We start from the raw sequence: 19,516 nt of genomic DNA, 5'->3' as shown, positions 1-19,516 counted from the left end.
TTTTCTGTATATTTTTAGAACAACAAATTGTGTGCCATCTCTGAGGGTACAGTTTTTCCAGTATGAGAATCAATCACTGGTTTTATAAGATCAGCCTCATCTAACTCTTTATGTAGCTTTGCCTGTTTCTTAATTGCATCCAATCACTGTCTGAAAGAGTACTGGTCATTCAGAACATGCTCAATTTCATGTCTCTGCACACATCTTTATTATCAAGTGGGATGATGGCCTGATGCTGTTAAAGAATTAATAGGTTGACATAACTGTGAGGGGAGATGGACATCACAGGTGAACACAGAAGCTGCAAGTGCAAATAAGGAATAAAAAATGTGGTTTATATCTTATGATGCTGCTTCAAGAGTTATATTTTACAATGTAAATATACTTTGGAGTAGATATTTGGAATATGTAATTCTCCAGGTACAAATACTGACAAAAAGCAGCTTGGTAGTCCAGAATCTCCAGTTATGACAGGACTGAAGGGAGTATGATATAAAAACATTAGTCAGAGGATATCCCACTGTTGTAGCTTAACCCATCAGGCAGCTAAACAGCACACAGCCATTCGTTCACTGCCCCCCACAGTGGGATGGAGGAGAGGATTGGGAAAAAAAGGCAAAACTCATGGGTTGAAATAAAGACAGTTTGATAGGACACAAAGCAAAGGGAAAATAATAATAACGATAAAAGAACATACAAAACAAGTGATGCACAATGCAATTGCTCAGCACCTGCTGACTGATGCCCAGCCAGCCCCTGAGCAGTGGGCTGACACTCCCCAACCCATTCAGCCCAGTTTGATTGTTCAGCATGATGTCATTTGGCCAGTTTGACTCCAGCTTCTTGTGCTCCCCCAACCTCCTCACCAGCAGGGCAGTAAACGAAGCTGAAAAGTCCTTGACTTAGTATGAGCACTGCTCAGCAACAAACAAAACATCAGTGTTTTATCAACATTATTATCCTAAATCCAAAACACAACACTGTACCAGCTGCTAGGAAGAAAATTAACTCTATCACAGCCAAAACCAGCACACCCAAGTAAGCAATCTGATGAACAAGATACCTAAAGAAGAATCTCAAGTTATTTTAAAGACAATGCAGTACCTGTATTAACTCCCTTGAAATCACATTGCCAAATGATGCACTGCATTTCTTGTAAATGCTTTTGACATCACAGTTCTTTCCAGATAAAATAGCTTAAATTCAAAGTATTTATGAAGTACCATTCTGCTTATTCATTATATAGGGTAAGTGATGCATGGAAGGCAAAGTAAAAGAACTAAAACCAAAGTGGTAGGCTTATAGAAGTAACTATTCTACTAAAGGGAATTTAATAAAGAGTGAAAGAAATGAGCAGAGAAAAACAGTTTGCCTGAAGAACTACCTGGTTTTCTATGCAAAATTCACACAATCAGACTGCTTCAGAGAGCATTTTGCCTAACCTGCCTATTCATATAAAGTCAACAACACCCATAGTTAGAAAGCAGCTCCAGTTATAAAATGTAAGTCCTTCCTTGGAGATTGTGTTAGTTTCTTCCAGTCCTTTCCCACAGAGGACTTAGGGAACCGTTCCCTGCACACCTTCTGTGCCTCGGGCAGTATTGCCCAAACAATCTTCCTGCTGCTCTCCTCATGACTCTCTGCAGTGTTTTTGTTTCTTCAAAAAGGAGCATGTCCTACAGCTGAACTTGAGTAGTGCCAAACATATCAGCACTGTTATTTCCCCTCCTTCCTTATACCCCCCCAGTGAAACACCACAGAAGAGTGTTTGCCTTTTTAAGGCTGGCATCATGTTGTCGATTTGTGTTCTTGTCTGCCTTACGAGTGTCCTCCGATCAGCAACTGAAATCACTAATAGCAATATCCAGTTAAACAAGGCCTGCGGGAGATCACCAAAAGCACCTCAAGCTTTTTCAGTTTGATACCAAACCATGACAATAACACAGAGAATGTTTTCTAACTCATTATGTTTAGATAAAATTTCATTACATTACTGTTAACACTGCCTTGCAGAATACTCTTGGCCTTGGTATGAAGGTAAGTCTTGCTTCACCTTCTTCCTTAAGCCAACTGCTTTGACAAAGAAGAAAATCGTATCAACTTGACTATCAGATCTTTAAATTATTCATGATGGCTTTTTTTGGATTGTTGACTTTTAAAATTGGCTAATTGAATTTATCTGTCACATAATTTACACCCGAGGTTTTAACAAATTGAATTAACTCTTTTGTCAGATCTTTCCAAGGATCAGAGCTAGGCTGACCAGCCAGTACTTTTCTAGTTTCTCCTACTCAAAAGGCTAAATATTATGTCACTGTTGTGATCAAACTTATTAGATAACTAATTATTAGTTACCTAATCAGCGAAAGAAAATAATAGATTTCCCACAGTTAGTAAGTATACGTGCCATTGCCTTTAATGAGCAGAAAAAAAGAAATGCTGCAGGATTGCGACTGTCATTGGTGGTTGGTATTTTACTGTTGAAGGTTACTGTAGATATCTGATTTAGTAATGGACTGTTTACACATCTGAGTTGCCATAGCTGTCAAATATTAAAAAGCATACTAAATCCAAAAAAAAAAGCTCATCATCATCTATATATAAATATACACACATGTAGGGCAGCTGAACAGAAAGTACCAAGTTGATTAACTATGATTTTCCACTCACCAAGTTTCAATGGACAAACTTCATGCCTTCCCCATGAGTGCCAGGGAAAGACTGTCTCCCTTGATCTTGTGTTGCTCAGCTGCCAGCCCACTTTGGCTCAGCTGTGGGTCCCCACACCACCTGCCTCCCTGGCACCCCTGGGGCCGCTTCCCTGCTTTTCCCTGACTTCACCAGCTGCAGTAGCTGGGCAAGGACAAGGGGAACACCACAGCTGTCAGCTTGTTAAATACCAGGGGCTTAGTAAGGAGCCTTCTGGAAACAGTGAGCCAGCAGCAGCATAGCTCAAAACCAGGCCCTTTCTCTTTCTTTGTCTTGAATCTGTGGTGATACTTTTCCATTCTACAAGTGCAGGTTTTGAAAAGATGCATGCAAAATACTATTGTCCACAGACTGTGGGGATTTCTACCTCTAGGAATTTGGCAAAGGGCTTCTACTGTCAGAAGGTCAAAATTTGCTAATATTAACTGCTGTCAAGCTAACTTTAGTCCGGGTAATCTGTTTCTATGTCATTCTCTGTTACTATGTTGTGAATTTGTTTCATCACACTTAGTCTTCATTCTCACTTATTTCTGCATTGCACTGAATTTTCTTTAAGTGCTTGTTTTTCACCTTTGCTGCTTTGCATTTGGCTTTGGGCTTATCTACGTTACTTGGTTTACATCTAGAGAAATTGCTGCTTTATTAGCGCGTATCTTGCATTTTGGTTGTCAGCCAATTTTACAAAATAACTTTCTTTGCTTAATTCAGGGATATCTTTGTGTTAATAAAAGTATACAAAGGAACTGTTTAACTTGTGGTTTCTTTGAAAGTATATGTAGATAGAAGCTGTAAGTTAATTAAAAATGCAAAGACCTATATTTTAAGTAAATGTTAGCTAAGCAAAGCCACCTGAAGTGTACCAGATATGTAAGGGAAAAAGAAACATTATCAAAATATCTTTTGTATTGAAACTCATTGATTAACAACAGAAATAATACTTGTAGTTAAAGAATTAAAGTTGTTGTTCTTAGGCATTGCATTTTGTAATAAAAGAGCAAGCAGAATTTTTCATGAACTGGCTAAATAGTCTAAACTGAGAAAATTTTCTTTTTTTTTCTCCTGTTGTAGAGGTGACACTTTCAGAGGTGGTATAGTGCTGTAGCAAAATGTTCTCTGCAGTTAATCCATGATGCTGATCTCTTTTTTCCTTTTAATGTGCAGCAGCAAGTGTGTTCTTATTGAATAAAGTTGAAATTAAAAGACGGTAATCTTCAGCCTTACCAAGTACTATAATATTCCATGTCTTTAATAATTCCATGTCTTTAAAAATTAACTTCTTTTTTTTTTTTTGTCCCCAAAAAGTAAGTAAAAATAGATCACCTTGGCAGAAATGCCTTATGTTTCTACGAAACTGTCAGTACAAACATACCACTTCATTCTGGACTATCAATTGTTTACCAAGGAAAGAAGCTGAAAAGGTTGCCTGGATAGTACACATTAAATTAGCTTAATGATAGGAGTAGATGATTGACTGCACTGAAAATCAAAGTAGTGTTCTTTTTAACCCATAGATCAATATTTTCAGGTTTCCTTTGCTGACAAAATAATTACGGTACAATGTATCCCACTCTCATACTCTGTAGACAATTGCCAGCAGCCTGTATGGAAGATAATTTACTGCTTTAAAAGGAGAATATTGATTTGGATTTGTGGGGGAGTGCTAATTCATTTATTCATTTACCCGTGGTATACCATGGTAGGCATTGGATTACGGCTGTAGGTTCAAGGTCTTGTTACCCCAGTGCTCTGAGAAACAACTAATTTGTCCTGCTCCTCGCCAAAGTTCCTGTTTGTCCATGCTGTCAAACCACTAGGTTTCTTTCCAGTGAATCCTGGCAGTCCCTGAGGAATGAAACCCAGGAAGGCACCCCAAGCTCCCAGTGCCTCCTAGTTACCCTCCAAATCAGTAATCTGCATAACCTGAAATCCCAGACACCCCCTGAAAATAAGCTAAGCTTCCCACTGCACGCCCAGATCATCACCATGATATATTGCACTCAGTTCCCTTGAGGTCTCATCCAAAATGTTTTCTCCTTCCCACCCCCAAGTCAGCGTATCTTTTGTAACAAAGAGCATGCACCAGTAACTGGTGACAGCAGTTGTGCAAAAACCATCATCATGCTCATCTCTGCATGGGGTAGGAGTACACACAGAGGTACAGGTTTGACAAGAACACCTGAAATGTATCTAGACATAGATCAGTGTTGGGGTGCACCAGGTAGGAAACGCATAGATCATGGGCCAGCATTGAATCAGACTGAATAAGCTGAAGGGGCTATCATGAAGTCCAAAAAGAGGAATAAATGCCAGAGATGAGGGTGACAAAAGTTATCTTGCTTTACGAACAAAGTGTTCTTAAAAGTCTTGAACAAAGAACACAGTCTATTCTTGACCATAGCACAGATTTTTGTGGAATAATGGCAGCCGGTAGAAAAGAACTAAGTCCTAAGAGGCCTCACTAATTAGTATTTTAAGTACTTGGCAGGGGGAAAAGCCACTTTAATCGAAAAAGCTGTGCATTAATTGGGAAAAATAAATCAAATTTGCATTACTGAGGGAAAAGATACAAGCAGGTAGTTCCTCATTAGCTAGAAACACATGTAGACTAAGAGCCAGTTTTCTTTTGGTAATAGATATTTTGATAAGCATCTGCAGGTAACCACCAATCCCTGTGCCAGTGAAGAGAGAGACCTGGACTGCAATTGCATCCTGTCCCCACAGTCATTACTGTTGCAGGAGTCAAGACTGCATGGCCTCAGCAGTAAACAGCATGTTGGCAAGCATTTCTCGGTCACCCACCAGAGGCTGGAATTTAGCAAGATTAGAAAATTAATTACTAAAGACTTACATGAAGAGCAAGAGACAGATTATTTTCAAAGAGAAAGCCTCACCAACTCTCATGATCCCTCCTCCAGCATTAATCCAAACAGTGGAGTGTACACTGTCTTCATGGAAAGGGTAAATGGTAGCTACAACAAACCTGGGAGCAACGGCACCTTGCTGAGGAGCATCCAGCCCTTGTCAGCTCCAAAAAAAGGGTGAGATGTCAGAGGCTAGGTAACACAAGGGACTTCTGGCACTGGGGAAATCCCTACCATTTCACCCACAGCCCTCTGGAACTTCATTGTTCTTTTCTAACCTCAAAGTTCATCAGAAAATGCTCCTGTGGCACATCTACTGTGGCAACTGACAGGCAGTGAGAGTCCTAAGCACCAGACATTATGTGGGGCCACAGAGTGCAGATGTGCTCCACTGCTAGGGAAAACACAAGGGAATGGAAAGTCATGCAGCAGGAGCAATGGAGATGCTCTTGACAGTGGCCAGATAGTGTCTGGGGTATTCTGGAGGTAATGGCATGTTTTGTGACAAGAGATAGTACTCCAGTCCTGCTAGCCTTAGTGGAACAATCACTGGGAATGACAGAATGGAACAGCAGGACATGGCCAGGGACAGTATAAAATTGCCCATTACAATTTTTATTTAGGATTAGAGACTATTTTGAGAAAAAAACTATGAATGTAATAAATATAGGAAAGCAGATACCAAAATGCCAGAAGAAATTTATTTCAGACAAAAATAGCACAGGAAAAAAAAAAAAAAAAAAAGCTTTATTCATATTGCTGTGTTCTAAATTAACCTATCAGGCAAAACAGTGCAGGTCTATTGATAAGTGAATGAAAACATCTCTGTTCAGCAATGAAAAGAAATGAAAACAAGGAAACAAAACATTCAACTAAACAAAGAAAGGTAAAATACTGAAAATATTACCCTGTAGAGTCTGATATGAAGCAATTCAGTGTGGTTGTCCAAATCTAGCAACATTTCTCTGAAAAGGAGACATAAAGAGAGGGGAAAGCACAGTTAAGCTACAGATCGCAGGAGGCACAACCAGACCTAGTCCAGCTGAAGGCAAAGACACATGAGAATAGACTGGAATAAAGTGGAACTGTTAAATTAGAGAAAGGAACAAGAATGGGTGTAAAAGCAGTGAATGACTGGGACAAGACAGTCAAGTGTACTGCAAAACAGATAAAAATAAACTTTTTCCTACATCTTAGTCCATGTTTGGGCTTACAGACCGCAAGACTGCAGAAAACAGCACTTGGGACTTGGAAAGTCTTTACAATGTAACTAATGAGAACATCGTAGGGTTCGTTTGCAAACAAAATGGGAGCAGGTTTGAACCCCTGTTTTTCAAGACAAATGGTTATTCCAGTAACTGCCCATTATGTAATCTCTGGCAATTTTCCCTGAAACAGTGATAGTAGCTGCTATTAAAAACAATACTAGATTGGATGAATTATTCATCTAGTCCAGAATGGCAATTGTATTCCATTGCAACCATAACCCTATACATGTCCTTCTATCTGTTGCATGCTACTGTGGTGTTTTTCTGGAACACACAACCCTCAGCTTTTTTTTCTACTGCCTCCTTTTTGGATTTAATTGAACTTAGTATGTTGAGGTATTTTTTTCAAAAAAAGGCAACAGCTGATAAGCGCTGTTCTAAAAACAGTACTCACAAATGTGTAATGGTGTAGCAAAGCTAAAGGTGTTGCAGTATTTCTGTCCACTGCAAGCCTTCAAAATTCAAATATACCAAAGTTAGCATTTTTTTTAAAAAAACCTAGGAAAATATGACAACATGGAAGCATCAACACAAATGAAAAAATTCTGTATGTACAGGCTATAAATTGTGGCAGTAGATGAGTGTGAAAGCTGCTTCCTAGTCCCCAAAACCAAAACATTTCCCATTGTGCATCAGCAAGATGTCAGTGGTTTTTCTGAGAAGAAATGAAAACTGGAAACAAACATGAAAACAACAACAGTAAAAAAGAATAAATGAGATCAGAAAAAGTAATTGCTGGTTAGTTACAACACTTATCAACAACATTTGATCATGTTCATTCAACTGCCTGCTTTGTCATGCAGCCAGTGCCTGCAGGAGCAATACTTTTATTGCCAGACTTGTGCTGGGTTAGGTAACTCTTGCTATTGCCTGTCAAAGGTGTTCGTTCCTCTGTGTCAGTATATATTTCCTTTCCAAGGCGGCTCAGGATGAGAAGTCTTCAGTATCTCTGACATGTGCCCTAATTTGGGTCAGAGAGAAGGCTGGTGTCAGATGCTCTCTTTCAAATTCAAAAGTACCTGGGAAACTGGGAATTTCTATGCGCTCAGCTGCAGATGTAAAATATAAGTATATGCCTTCATAGCCCATGACTAATACCAAATGTGGCTACCATTTATCCATCCTGCTTCTAGCCAGTACTTTGTGAAAAGGAGGTACAGTCATAGTCTTCCCCTCATGGCACTTTCTACTGGACTTTATAAAAAAAGCGTGGGCAGGACAGGGTGACCTCCTGAGGTCCAGGGTTATTACTGTGTCTGTCTCTGCAGGCACTTGTTCAACTGTTCTCATAGGTTCCCAAAAACAGAGACACTGGTGTGTTGAGTTTGCATGATAAGGTTTTGGTAGTGGTGGGATACAGGGGTGGCTTCCGTGAGAAGATGCCAGAAGCTTCCCCCATGTCCAATGGACCCAAAGCCAGATAGCTCCAAGATGGACCTGCCGCTGACCAAAACCGAGCCCATCAGTGATGGTGGGAGCGCCTCTGGGATAATGTATTTAAGAAGGTGAAAAGAATCTGCAACAAAACTGCAGGTGGGAGAGAGGACTGAGACCATGTGAGTGGAACAGCTCTGCAGCCCCCCAGGCCAGCGCCGCAGCAGGGGCAGGGGGGGCTCCAGGGGCCGCAGCAGAGATTCCCCCCAGCCCGTGGTGAAGCCCACGGTGAGGCAGGCTGTGCCCCTCAGCCCATGGAGGCACACGGTGGGGCAGGGGGATGCCTGAAGGAGATTGTGACCCATGGGCAGCCTGTGCTGGAGCAGTCTGTTCCTGGCAGGACCTGTGGCCCTATGGAGAGAGGAGCCCAGGCTGGAGCAGGTTTGCAGGCAGGACCTGTGACCCGTTGGGGGACCCACGCTGGAGCTGCCTGTTCCTGAAGGACCGTGGAAGGGACCCATGCTGCACACCGTGGAAAGGACCCATGCTGCACACTGTGGAAAGGACCCACACTAGAGCAGTGGGTAAAGAACTGCAGCCTGTGGGAAGGACCCGTGTTGGAGAGGTTCACGGAGGCCTGTCTGCCGAAGGGGGGGACTCCATGCTAGAGCAGGGGAAGAGTGTAAGGAGTCTTCCACCTGAGGAGGAAGGAGCAGCAGAGACAATGTGTGATGGACTGACCACAGCCCCCATTCCCCATCCGCCTGCGCTGCTCAAGGGGAGGAGGGGGAGATATCTGGGCTGGAGTAAAGTTAGGTCCAGGAAGAAGAGAGGGTTGGGGGAAAGGTGTTTTTAAGTTTTGGGTTTATTTCTCATTATTCTACTCTAATTTGGATTGTAATAAATTAAACTGATTTCCCAAAGTTGTCTGTTTTGCCCTGATGGTAACTGCTGAGTGATCTCCCTGTCCTTATCCTGACCCATGAGCTTTTTGTTTTGTTTTCTCTCCCTTGTCCAGTTGAGGAGGGGAGTGACAGAGCAGCTTAGTGGGCATCTGGCATCCAGTCAAGGTCAACCCACTACATCTGGCCAACCTCACCAATCTAACACTCCCTCATTTTGCCAGCAGAAAATTTTTTCTTACCACCTAGTCTGAATGGTCCTTGCCACAGGTTTCATCCCATTACACCTTGTCCTGCAGCCAGAAAATGTGTGATTGTTTTTTGCAGCCATCAATACATACAGAAAGACCATGTCCTCTGAGCTCCTGCACTTCATTTAACTGATCCTCAGAGCTCATGTCTGCCAGAGAGGTGATCATCACCAATGCTCACTCCTGGCCTGGATCTCCTCTGCCTGTGCCCTCCTTAACATGTCAATGCCTTCCTTTAAGCACCACACCTGAAACTGGGCAGAGCAGTGCCAGGGAAACCTTGGCAGTGCAGTAGGGTACCAAGTGCCTATTAGCACAGTTTCTCCATCACCTTATGAAGCCTAAGAGGCAGAATGGTGTTACAGGATCCGAGTCCCAAAAATGACCTTTCCCTAGACCCAACCACTTTGCACTGCAGCTAAGAGTGGCAAAACCAAAGAGAGAACATTTGTGGTCAGATCCTGTAGTATAAAAGCAATATAGTAAAAAAGTATAAAAAGTACAAGACATTGTGACAGATAACGTATCATGAAAGCAGCTGTCAGGGTACAATATAAAGTGTGTCAAGACATGTGAGAGAGTAGGAGTCTGAAATGTCCTGACTCCTACACAGACTCTCAGCTCAATCCCACCAGCACAGCACTGGCAGAGAGAACAGACTAGAGAACTCAGCCATTTTAAAGCCTAGCCATCCTCTCTGCTGATGTACTGCTACTGAGGGGTACTGTGCCAAGAAAGCCATCAGCCTGACAGATTTTTTTCACATTCATTTAGCAAATACATTCTGTGCCATTTTCACTGTCTGCTGCCCAGAGGTTAATCAAGAAAAGAAGGGTGCAACAGCTGGGAACACGACTCCCGGGATATCATGTGGAGGCAAGGCTAGGTCCAGTGGCAAAAGGACATGAAACCAAAATCTCAGTGGCCAGAAGGCTCTTAAAAAGCTGGGGCAGCAGGGACAGGCCTTGCTGTCAACATCGCTCCATCACATTCCCCTGCCTGCTTTCCACTTGCATGTCTTCAGGTCTCATATCCTTATTTCTTTTCTCTTCCAAACTGAAGGTTGAAATCTGAAACAAAGGAAAACCTCTGACAACTGAACTGTAGAACCCGAATGGCTTTAGGAAAGAAACAGCATTATGGGTAAATTATTTTTCAGGAAAAATATAATTTTAAGGGGTCATGGATAACTTTTTACCAAAAAAAAAAAGTAGCCAGTACATGCTGTGACATCAGACTGAAATCCCCACAACTCCTGAGTTGATGACTGTATTCAAGACAGTCAGCAGTGCAAGAAAAGCATCTGTGAATATCAGCCAATATTTATCACCAGACAGAAACCTTTGGTCATACCTTGAAGCCAAGAAAAGAAACTGAAAATACCTCTTACCTATACCACCTCTTTATTTTCTTCTCAGCAGGAGGACACGAATGATGAATTTTCAATGAGGGTCTAAGGCATTACATTAATACACCTTTTCAACTGATGAAATACTTCCATATGACCGCAGTTACGTGCCATGGAAATGATCATCACTAGAGGTACTTGAACACTGCAAAAGCAACAACCAAGAAAAACAGCCAGATTACGCCAGCCATTTCACCTAGGAGCAGTCATACTTCTTCCACCACTACTTTCCAGCCCCCTTTGCTGAATCCCAGAGTTACAACTCTTAATAGCAGTTTCTGTGCTTTGAGTAAAACATCTACTGCCAGTCCAGGAGAGGTTTTAAGCATGTCATCAGTCTAAAGCATTAAGCCAATCTGCTTACATACTTTGATGGACTGAGCTCTAACTTTTCTGTGCCATTCAGAAAATTAAGGATATTGCCATTATAATAAATAATAAATTTGGGATTACCAGGTACTCCTTTTGATCAACTAATTATTGACCAGGAAAATAATACTCTTCCTTACAACCCATGTTAGAAGTTTATAGTTTGTATTGGAGGCTCAAACTAAGCAGCAACACTTAAGTCCTAACATCTTTACAGTTTCTTCACTTAAGGCTCTTGTTTGTATTTCCAAGTACCTCTGACCCAACAATAATAGTAATTCTAAAATCAGTCTGTATTTAAAACGTAAAACTAATCCTGCAGTGATCTATTCCTTATTTCCTCATTGTTTTACTTACCCGGCATAGTCCTGTATTAGCTGAGTCAGAACTAGAAAACAAAGGTGAGGTTCACATTCCAAAAAAGAGGAAAAGGAAATAATTGTTCAGAAAGGAACTACAACTGCAAAAATAGCAGATAATTCTGCTGCAGCCCATTTGAAAAATATGCAAAATCTGTTTGGCTTTGTTTTCTACATTCCTGTGCCCCTGAGCAGTTATTTCCTTACAGGAAGGACACACAAGAACATATCCCCATGCCTACACTCCTGCACAGTAGAGTATTATTACTGAACTTGTAAAGACACAGACAGAGTCTAAATCATTTGAGACATTTGTGTCCCCAATCTGAGTGTGATTTCAGCAGAAGGGAAACAGCAGAAGACATAATAATAATAGACACACTTTCAATATCTCCTCAAGATCTCTTTCGAAAATGATCAGTGTAATCTGAAGATCCCCTTTTAGATCAATACCACCGTACAGTTTAGCTGACCAAGTTCAGCTGTAAGTCAAATGATTACAGACATAACTAAGTTAATGAAACAATGCTTTGGCACTCAGGATTGAACATGCACTTTTAATGTTGAGCTGTGAGGAGTTCTAAATGCATAAATATCCAGACTTCTCTTTAAGGGGGTCATTGCTGTTCATATTTCATCCTTGTAACCATATCGAGAGTAGCTTGTGGACCTAAATATTTCTAATAGTCTCACTGAGAGCATCAGTCATTTTGGAATAGGCCAGGGCACCTAAGAGTTTTCTTACTCTTGCTGTTTATTCTTGCTGGACTGGGTAGGCTGATCAGTAGAACTTTGATCCATACATAAATTTGCTAGTTATTTTTGTATTCCCGTGGGGAAGGGGGTGTATATTAGAGAAATCTGCCAAGTACAAAACAGTCCTAAAACAGAAATATAGATCCCTTATCAACTTAAATCATGCATAATAATTACACATTTCAAAATGGATAAAGGGCTTAGAAATTAATTTTAAATTAGTTCTGGTAGCAAGAACCCTTATTAAAGATTATGAATAGTTTTGATGGTGTTATATAATTTTTTGAAGGTCAGAAAACAATCTGTTTTCAGATCATTTGGGGGCTGCCAAAAAATTGCTTTGTCTTTAAATTAATGATATATTCAGGCAATCGAACAACTGTTGTCATGTCTATCATTACAGTCCCCATCTAAAACTGACATCTATTTTACTCACAGATAGTTTAATAGATAACTGCATAGCTAATTTTATCCAAAGAACACAAGAAAAAGCCTTCTAGGTTTGTTTCCCAGTCATTCTACTAGCAGCCATCTCATTACAGGTATCACATGGATGACAGCCACAGGGTAAATCTCAGCTTATCTTAGATAACTCTCACACAGTTCTGCTGAAGAAGTTAAAAATCAGACATGAAGGTTATGGTGAGACTAAAGAATTAAGTAAAGCAGATCCAGTTGCAAAGAGACTGTGTGGAAAGGGAAGGAGGATCAGTGGCTGTGTAGGTGTTAAACCTTCCTTATCATTCTGCTGAAGACACACATGGACTGCAGACAGCTTCACTGCTCAGGCTATGCCAGCCTCAGCTGTGCATGTGGTTCTTTCCAACACAGCCCATCTTAATATTTTGCCTCAGTCTCTCAATTTGTTTCTCAGATCTATAGTAGATAGAAATTAGTCATCAAAATCCAAAGACACCGAGAACCAAGGAAAGACTCCAAGTTTAGTGGACTTAGTGCCTATACGGCATACATTATTTTGTTCCCATGATTCTTACCATCCATTAGCATTCCGGAGATGAGGAGGATACACAGAAGATGACATTGCACTGTGGTTAAATGAAACGTTATCCGTGCAATCTGCTGACAGACACAGAAATATCTTATTTCCGTCAGATGTGCAAACAAATATGCATGTATGTGCATATGATTTGAGTTAGGCAAAAACCAAAGTAAACATGAAAAGACATTGGGAAGGATTTAAGACCCTTGATATCTGTGCAAAGCTGACGTGGGCATTTCTAGTATGGGTGGCCACCACACATATGAGCAAGTCTCCTTCCCTTCCCCCTCCACAGATTTTCCCTACCAAAGTGCCATGCCAGAGTATATTGTAACAGAGGTGCCACACTGCCTTTCCTGGGATCTCAGCTTTCTGGTAACCTGATGCTGCATCCATGTGTACCCTATACCATCTCAACAAACCTTCAGCAGAAACTCTGGAGTAAAAGGAATTGCTAGAACCCTCTTCTGCCCTCAGGCTTAATATCTGCAGACATTAATTTTGATTACTAAACTCAGAGTGTAGCAAGGGTAGAATTCAAGTTTCCTTATATTTTAAAATAATTTGAATTAAGAAATTAAGAAAAATCTAGTCCCACTCTTTCCTTCAACAGTGGTTATGCATCTTTCCTGTCTGTAAACAGCAGTTGTCATCAACGGTTATATCAAAGGCCTTTTTGAGTTTAATACTTGCAAGCTATTCCCTTTTTTGTTTTGTTAGCAACTTCTCTTGTACATATCAATTACTGCAGACCTCTGTCAACATGTGTTAATATTGAAGCACATCCTCTTTCAAAGGGAAATGTCAAAGCTTAAATTCAAATGAGAGATGACATTTCAGTTTGCATATTCCATGTATAATGGTTCTTCTCTACCTTCTAGAAGCTTCAGCTGAGGGAAAATGCAATATTTAAAGAAAAAGCCCAAACAAAAAGTTCACTTTATTTTTTATTTAATAGCTAGGTCTCCAAATCATCTTTCCAGAGGGGAAAGAAACCCTACATGACAAAAAATATCAGAAATTAAATTAAATTATTTCAAGATATACATGCTTCATTTGCCAGGTACTAACAGAGAACCATCAGAAAAATAACATGTAGCTTGTTCTTCTGCCCTTTTGCTTCTCTTGACTGCATGCCTGGACAGAATGCATTAATAAGCACTTCTGCTTCTTCTAGGCAACACTGACCACTTTAGAGTAATTTGTTCTCATTGGCAGTTTTCTACACACATATGAATCAGTAAAAGCAAGCAGCTCTGCAAGGGAAGGTGAAACAGAACCAAGCATCACAATGATGGCAGAGGCCGTCACCCCCTGACAAGGGCACAGGTCTACCACATCTGAATGAGGACAGCAGTGTGGGGTCAGGATAGTGACCTGGGTGGCTAGAGGACCTGTGTCTGCCACACTAGCCCTGGTGACGAAACAGGGTCCCAAGTCGTCAAGTCAGAGTCAAGGCAGTATGGGACCAGGCACAGTGTCCCTGTAACGTAGCTCAGACAGAGTCCAAGGATGAGAGCTCAGCTCAAAAGAAGATCCCAAGAGAAGGGAAGGGAGATCCCTGGTCAGGGATCTGTCGGAGCTGGCTCCCTTCTCAGGTAGCTGAGCCTCCAGTAGCAGGGAGAGGCTGCTGATACGCAACTCTGACTCTACAGTCAGGGAGATGAAGTCACTAGGACTACTGTTGGAAGGTGTATAGAAGAAAGCCATGAGAATCAAGATGATTATCAACATGTTTGTGTTTGCTGTATGAAGAATTTGCAGTTTCATTGAGAACATTTTGGCAACCTGCAAGTTGAAGAACACTGAAGCACAAGTCTCAGGACAGTTTTGGATTGAGGGCTCTGCTCTTTCTTGTGGTCTTCTCAATGGTCACGTTATACCCATACAGACTTCTTTGAAGTTTCTCTGAATTCACAAAAACTCTCAATTGAAAATGATAGGTGTTAGATCTGGAACAACTTAAACACTCTTAAGAGAAATGGCCTTGAAATTCTCAAGTGAAGATGCCTTCTCTTCAGCTGCTTTTCTCCTTTGGTAAGTCTTTGTGTTACTAGTACTTATTTGAGAAGGAAAATGTGGAAAAGAACAGCTGATTCAAAGAGTTAAGGATTACGGAAAAATCGAGGCTTGAAGAGACAAATGGGGGCCTATGATGAGAAAACGGGACTGAAGCGCAAACATTCTTTTGCTGTAATGCCTTTGACTTACAGTCTGGTAGAACTAGCACTACGATGAGCTGGAAGCAGCTGTGAGAGTCAATAGCCCTAATGAATTTCTCAGCACAGGAAAAATGATTGGCAGAGCCATTTGGGGTAACTAATGAGACAGTTATATTCAGACATAGCATCCATATGTGAGCCCAACTAAAAGTGAAAACTATATAACCAGGAATTAATATCCCTGTTTAAAACTACCGTATGATATCATAGTCATTTGATATACTCCATCAGTTTCCTGATGTTAACAAGTTCCTGGATGATTCAGCCAAGCATAACTTTACACGTCATTTCTTGGTCTGATTTTATAATATAACCAGTATTACTTCTTTGCGTATTTTCTCACCATTTGTAACTTTGGCATGATATCTCAATAACATACAACTTTAGCAGTGATATTTGGGTTCCCTGGTTCTTAGTGGGACTCAGAACTAGTTCCACTAGCATTTCCTAGCAAGCTGAAAGATAAGCAGTGATTAAACTCAAAATACAGAAGCTCAAAAATTTTACCTTGCAAGCTCTGGGCACTCTGTAAGTACAAGCTACAATTACAAATTACAAGTAATTCTGCCATTTGTCTAGAACCCTCATGAAGTATTGCAGTATATATACATACAATTGAATAGAAGGTAGGAAAATCTGAATCACATTACAAAATCTAATAAAGAATCACATCATTGTTATAATGATAGCTCAGGAAACCTCTGAAATATATATTTATACTAATCAAATATCTCATATGTCTTATTTAAGATCCTGAGGTAAATATGAAATAGACTATTAATGACCAGCATCCATTCTTTTTTAAGTAATTTTCTTGTCACTCTAAGAAGTTTTATAATAAGAAATAGACCTTACCCTCCTGTTTGTGTTTTGTCTCAAGAAAGTGTATAGCCCCTATATTCATTTTAACTGACAGTTATTTGACATAACAGCATTTGGTAGATTAGGATTTGTATTTGTTTTCTACTGCCATTGACTTTTCTTGCTCTTATGATTTTAATAAATTCTATTTCTGCTAATTGATTTTGAGGGCTCCCTATTTTTAGAAGGTGCAAAATGTGACCGGTAGAGTAGAACTTCAATGAACAGCAACACCATGTTGCAATCAGAATGGCAGTGGAGTGCTGGTACCGTCAGTATGGCTGAATGCCATTTCTAAAGGTTGTTTGCCTTTGATAGTCCATCCAGAGTTGTTTTAAACTATATTATCTGCACAATTAATATTTGTTCTTCCACTTTCTAGCATGTTTACAAGCCAAGCATCTAGTATTGCAAACACTGATACATAGATACACATGCACCGATTTTACATAATATATCAATAGGGTTATATTTTAAAAAATCCCTTATATGCATGAAATTAAAAAGCAGGTTGTAAATGGGCTTCGGGCCACAAACCAGAACATAGCATGTTTCTTTACTGGGAGGGAAAGGCAGAGCTCTCCTCCACCTACCTGGCCTCACAGCCCAGCATGCAGACAAGTGGCACAGGTGGGTCCATGGCACCTCCCATACCATCATCACAGATGGCAGCACCAACCTACAACCCCCAAACACACTCAGGTGATTACCTCTTCCCACAGCTTCCTGAGAGCAACTAAACGTCAAGAGGAGTCAAGCACCTGGAGTACAGGGTGGATGCAACAGAGGAACCGCACACCAGAGGGGTTTTGCAAGCACTGTCTGCTCTGAAACAGCTCTGGGACAGACCATCCCAGGCTTTGCACTCAGCAGAGTTGTTTCAAGGCATGCAGAATTAGCTATGCACACAACTGTAACCACCACCAAAGCCTCATTTATGTCTCTAATGTCTTAATCTCAATATTTAATCCACAAATAGTATTCAGGATCTTAGATTTATTTTGTCCTGCTGTTGGAACATTTCTTAATGTAGGCTTTCACTTTGACTAGCATTCATTTCCCATCTCTCTTCTCTTATAATTTCATCCTTTGGTCTTTTGAGCGCCATCTCCATACGTTTACCTCAAGGACTTTTGCAGCTGCAGTATATCAATAACCTTAAAGAAGATGCTGCATGGTTGATTCACATCTACTGCTAAAAATCAAGGACAAAAAACTGAACTGTTTCCATTCCTGCTTCACAAGCAAGCCAACCAAATGGGTCATTGTCCAAAAAAGGTATCCAAATTAACTGGTGACTTCTAAAATAGAAATAAATAGGAATGTACTGATCTGCTTAGAACAAAAATAGAACAGAAAAAAACTCAGTAGCTCATCACTGTATGAACAGTGCACAGCTGAACATTTGAGCTTACTCCCTTCAGTGCTAAAATAAAATGTACATCAAATTCACAACAAAAACAATGGGCTGGATCCTTGACATCAGTAATATTTTGCCTACACAAAGGATCTTGAACACCCTGAACCCAAGATACAGCATCTGTATTTCTCCTGCGCTATTCAAATTTAAATAATAATGAATTTAGTGGGTACTGAAGAACTCTGATCAGAAGATCCTGGCATAATCAGCAAGACATCAAACAAACCTTTAAAAGAGGTTGTTTATGCTTTCTGTTTTCATTTGCCTTGTTCCAGACTATCAAAACCCCCTCTCTTCTTCCCCTTCACTTTTTTTTAACTTACAGATCCTTTAAATTTTAACCTTTAAAGAGAAATATCAAGGGCTGGAGATGTAAATTAATGTACCACCTGATATTGTGTCTAAGTACCTTACTGACAGATAGGTTCTCAGAGAGAACCTGGCCTGCTGCAAGCTAGTTACATTATATTTTCATTAAAAAATATTCACAATCATAAAAAACAATAATTTCTATTTTCATGCCTGTTGCCCCTACAAGCCCCAAACTGTGAATTTTCAGTCTCAGGTCTGTAAATCATTCATTCACTGCTGCTGTTCTGTCTTGACTGGGTAGAAGCACAAAACCAATGCTGAAAGGGCATCCATTTTTTGAAAGCTTAAGGAAGGAAATATTGCAATCTCTTATGAACTGTGTAGGTGGCATTTGTATACAAATTGCTGTGCCTGAATTCCTGAAGGAGCTTTTTGAAGAATTTTAACATTAGTGCAAAATAAAGGTTGCTACTAAAGGAAGCAAAATGGTAATTTTAAAAACCAAATCAATAATAACTTCCTATTGTACTCACTGCATGTAACTTCCACATATATAAAGGACATAGGTGAAGTTAACTCAAGCAGCACTATGTATCTTTCCCTAGACTCTTGCATATTTTGAATGAGAGACAGCAGATACATATTTTTGTGTATCTTACCTGTAACTCACTTCAGTTATCACATTATTCCTAATGTCTTAACAAAACTGTAAAAATTACTAAGAATTACGAGGATAGCATTTCAATATTTCTGGAAACTTCCTGGACAATTAACAAGATATAGTATTCAACATGCCCTTCACCAGATTTCCATCTCTGTCTGAGGAATGAAAGAGATTTAAGGTACAATATCATCACAACACTTATTTTGTAGTACTGGGGCACACAGTTTTTTGCAAATCAGTTTTAATCCTAACAATAGTTTTCTCCTGCGATTCTTCCAGTGTTTGTTCTGCTGCATTTTCTGTTAATTTTAGCTATTACTGAAATACCTCAAAAAAAGTTAAGCTAATCAAAACTCCGATCTCTCTCTCAAACTAGAAAATCTGAATCGTCAATTACTTGAATTTTTGATGCAAGAACACAGACTAGTCATATGTAAATAAAAAATGAACGGTGGTATATTTCTATGAGATTCTAATTTATACAAAACCTGTATTGAAAGCTGGCATTAGCTTTGAATTTATAGAGAAATTATACTTCTCTTGACTTGACTTCAATAAAAGCAGAGTTGGCTTGAATATAAACATGGTTTATATACAGGAACATAAACATGGGTTTGGATATACTTATGTATGAGTTCATCTATATATATATTTATATATAAAACATGAGTTTATATTCTGTGGCCCACTGCAAGGCTGACTGCAAGTCAGTGTCAGACTGTGCACAAAACTGTATTTGAAGCCTTCAGCTGTTCACATTCTGAGTGCTATGTGCATTTG

At 40.0% G+C, this 19,516-nt stretch overlaps 1 long non-coding RNA gene across 1 annotated transcript; it reads right to left on the bottom strand.

Moving 5' to 3' along the window:
• Positions 1-8,746: 8,746 nt before the first annotated feature.
• Positions 8,747-11,548, bottom strand: LOC114016497 (uncharacterized). The gene is made up of 3 exons (XR_003560965.2): positions 11,500-11,548; positions 10,756-10,918; positions 8,747-10,435 (listed from the first exon to the last, which is right to left on the bottom strand). It is a non-coding gene; the product is annotated as an uncharacterized LOC114016497 (long non-coding RNA).
• Between the last annotated feature and the right edge of the window lie 7,968 nt (positions 11,549-19,516).

The sequence above is a fragment of the Falco cherrug genome, chromosome Z (assembly GCF_023634085.1).
Source record: "Falco cherrug isolate bFalChe1 chromosome Z, bFalChe1.pri, whole genome shotgun sequence".
NCBI classification, from domain to species: domain Eukaryota; kingdom Metazoa; phylum Chordata; class Aves; order Falconiformes; family Falconidae; genus Falco; species Falco cherrug.
This window is presented reverse-complemented; position numbering and strand designations above follow the sequence as displayed.